Source organism: Aptenodytes patagonicus, chromosome 3, assembly GCF_965638725.1.
Source record: "Aptenodytes patagonicus chromosome 3, bAptPat1.pri.cur, whole genome shotgun sequence".
In the NCBI taxonomy this organism is placed as follows: Eukaryota; Metazoa; Chordata; class Aves; order Sphenisciformes; family Spheniscidae; genus Aptenodytes; species Aptenodytes patagonicus.
This window is the reverse complement of record NC_134951.1, coordinates 124,993,367-124,997,568: the sequence shown is the minus strand read 5'-3', so window position 1 is coordinate 124,997,568 and position 4,202 is coordinate 124,993,367.

The following is a 4,202-nucleotide window of genomic DNA, read 5'->3' as shown; positions in this document are numbered from 1 at the left end:
TGGTTGTTTCCTGCAGTATCTTTGAAGCATGAGCTGTGAAAGCCTTTACTTAGTAATCTCTTTTAGCGATTTCTATTGTTGTACAGTTGTGCACAGATATTTGTTGAGCTTATTTATTCAGAGATCTTTTGATCCCCAAAGAAGTAAAAGTCTAAAGAAAAAACAAGGAAGAACAATGAAAATGTTAATCAGTTACATTGTAAAAAGGTTGACGATTAAGCTAATGAGCTAGAGTGAATGAATTCATTTATGTGCTTTATGAAAGGCCTTGTCTACTAGCATTAATATTTTAACGTTCTATTAATATTATTAAGCATGTGGAGATGAAGGGGGAGGGTCTCATGTTTATTCTAAAAGACAGTTGGCACGGGAAAGGCCGTGGTTTTCAGTTTCTGATATATCAGAATAAAGGACATGGTTAGTGCCAAGAGGCTGTTCTCTGCTGGAAAGTTAATTATGTAATACTATTCAGAATTCTGACTATTTTCTTACTTACCAATTTTCTTCCAGGAGATTTGAAACTTCATTTTAAATACTTTTATGGTCAGTGAAGCTGAAGCCCCATTTCCATGATACCATCTCCAAGACCCTTCAGGTATTATTAGTTAATGATAAGAAATACTCCACAGTGTGACATAGAGACATGGAAATTTAATTGAGGAAGTCTTCCCCAGTAAAAACAGCACCTTCAGACTTCATCCAAAATTCTGATTAAAGCATGTTTACAGGCATCAAGCTTGTCACTTTTGGTAAGTTGCTTCTCTAGAATTCTTACTTGGTACTGCACTGCTACATTCTTGATCCAAATTCTCTTGTGAGTCCAGTGCTTCTCATTAGTTTGGAACTGGCTTCAGACAGGAACTGTCCTATGCCTTGTCCTGTAGTAATAATACCAGCTCTTAAATGTGTGGTAGATACCAGTGTGATTTGGTGCAGGAAGGACCACATTGGCAGCAGCAGTCTAGCTAGGTATGTTAGAGGACATCAGTGCTGCTAGCAGCCTCAGTTTCTGTGATTAACAGGTAAGAACTAAGTGGACAATATGAATAAAGGATGGCCTGTCTCATCCGAAGGGACATTCTCCTCTATTTCTGGCTGAAATCTGACAGAAGCGCTAGCGCACTTGCTTTGGAAATTGATGTTAGGTAGAGCTGTGTCAGTCTCTTGCACTGCGTTCAGTGATGCAGAGAAGCATGTGTGTATTCACACCAGAAAAAAAAGGAGCTTGAAGTGGAAGGAAAAAAGTGATAGGATGTTTCTGGGTTTGGGAGGAAGAAGACTGCAAGAGCTGAATTCAGTTGTTTGTCTCACAGGTAAAATCCTGCTTGGTGGAGAAGGACTCTGTTCCCACTTGGTTGGAAACTCCTCAGGAGCTGACAGCTACTGCCTCTCACGAAGGCAAGGTCCCATCTAAAACGGGCTCCTTGAGAGCGCTCAGCTCTCAGGAGTAGGAACCCAAGATTTCTTGGCCTCTGATAGGCAAGACTACTTATCCAACAGCCCAGGACAAGCCTGTACCTCCTTAAAGAAGCCGACTGGGACTGCTGTAAACAGGAGGGTCTTTTTGGACCTCCCAAGCTCAGCACTCAGTGGAAGCTGAGATCCTGGCACAGGGGTGAGATGGGGACTTCAGCGCATCAGCAGTATTTGGCCTCTGTGAAAAGCAGCAGCTTTTAAGCCAGCCTATTCTACCATGCTTGCAAGCAATCAGTGAGAGCAGGAATGCCTGCTGATTTCCTGAAGGCAATGAAAGGAGCTGCTTTCTCACATGGCAGTATGACCATGTTCAAAATAAAATTAAAAAAAGACTTTTTGCCATGCTGCTCCATTTCCAGAAGTCTGAATTCGTTTTCTCCCCAAGAGGTCCCCATAAAGTGAGGCTCTGGCCCAATTGGAATCAGCAGGAGTTGCCCTAGTGACCTCAATAAACCCAGGATTTTTATCTGCAGTGTTCAATTCATGTGATTATTCCCAAATCACAACATAAAACTGCCCAAGAAAGGGAAATTAGTTTTGAAATCCCGCTGTAATCTGATTATCTAAAATATAGGTAGAAACCTTTCTATTAAATCTTACAAAACTCCTGCTCATCAGATTTTATATGCCTGCCCCCGAGCTTTCCTACTAGTATGCTTTACCTTCAGCCATGAATCTATAGGCAGAATAGTAAATCTGTATGAGGCTTTATGTAGATTTTTACAATCTGTGTATGGAATTCATAGCACATCAGATATATAGTATGGATAAAGTATTTTTAAGATTAGAAAGTGTGTAAATTGCCCATAGTCTCTTCAGCATGAAGGAGAAACAAACACAGCTATTTTGCTTGAAGACACTGGTATTTTGAAAGAGCTTCTTGAAGTCTGCCGAGCTTGTTGATAGCATCAGAAATGCATTTATATTAAGCCTTTAATTGTAGCATTTTAAAATTAGCTTTCTAATTGTTTTCTATAGACAAAGATAACATAGTTGGCCTTCAGGGATCCTCCATCCTGGTCCAATAGGGTTTACATTTGAACAGATACTAGCAATTGCAATTTTCTAGATCTCATTTTAAAGCTTCGCAGTAATGTTAAGTGCTGCTTGGGGAGCATCAGTGTTTCAAAAATAGCCATGGCCGGTTTTAGCCTAACAACAAACAAGGGCTTGCGTGGGGAGATATCTTCGGTGGTGATGCTGTGGGTAAGGATAGAGGAAGGGTTTCCATTTCCCTGAGGGGGGGAAACGCCTTGTGTTGCCTTATGCTGACAGCAACCACGTGCTTAACATCATGTCTAACAATTCAGCAGCCACGTAGAATTGGAAGGCATAAAATGCAATGGGGGACCACTGCATGAAGGCAGCAGTGGAAGCTCCAGGATGCAGGGCTGTTGCGAGTAAGCTGATTTCATGAGCTGAAGAACTGGGATCCTGTATCACAATGCTCTCAGTGATGGAAGGTTATAACTGGGCTGCTGAATGGCATGTGATTGTGATTTTTCACAACTGTGAATCCCATTTTGCATTTCATTGTTATTCTGGGAGGGTCTCCAGCTCTCCGCTACCCTGACCTGCCTATCCCTGCTCTGTGCCAGAGGCTTCCGTGTGATCAAAGCCCAGCAATTCCCTGTGTGCCGAGACTGAGGGGACTGGGAACACCTGGTGGAAAGGACTGGCTGAGTGAGCGTGGGGCAACCCAATGCTTTGGTGAGCTGCTTGCAAGCTCTTCTGGATGTGCTGAACGCTGACCTAGCATAGCAGGAGAGGGCAGGATAATTCTTATGTATGTGTGTGTATGTATGTGTTTCAGTGTTCCCTAGCCTCACTTTCTCCAGTCAATTGCTGGTTGTGCTTAAAAGGGAAAATGAGCATTAATTAACTTTTTTTGTAGGGTATAAGAATTGTGATTCTGCAAAGACTAATTCATGCTTCTGTCTTTACAAAGGCCACAGTCCCAGTGGGCTCAGGGGAGGTAGTGGGGGACAAGACTCACGTCTACCTTAAAAGCATATGTGGAAACATCTGCTTTCTTCTCTAATGCCTTGTTCTTAGGAAGTTGTGATGCAATAAAATAAATTCATAGAGAGCTGGAGCTTGGCATATCTGGCTTGTTTCTGAGGCGGGACTTTTTATGAATAAAAACCAAGAAACTGTATTTAGCTTAGAAATACTAAATCCTGCAGAACTTCCAGAGCGTGGGGGTAGCACAATAAAAAGGCACTTCCAGATGTGAGGATATCGCCCTTTGGTTGCAGTCTTAAGCTAAGGTGTGACATGTTCTTGCTTTCCTTCCTACCCACCAGGGCATGCTAGTAGTCGTATTCGCATCAGACATCATTAGTGCTTAGGGAGAAGTGATGCTGAGGGAGAGAAATGAAGGTGAGAGATCTGGAATACAGAGGAAAAGTATCTAATCAGAAATAGCAGCTCTCATGAGGCACAGACAATAGACAGTAAACTGGCTTCAGGAGAACTATTCAGTCATCACAGGAGCCGACTCAATAGACGTAAGGTAAGAATACAGTCATGACAACTATTTAAATGATTTTTAAAAGTTGCTTATGCTTGAGACTGTCCTAGACCCTACAAAGGGAGAAGATGTTTTGCTGCCTTAGAATAAAGCCCATACGCGTTTTTGCCTTTGTCCTCCATGCTTCATATAGTAGTTTCTTTATAATATATGCTACATAAGCTGTTTTTCCTCCTCAGTGCCAGGGCATGAG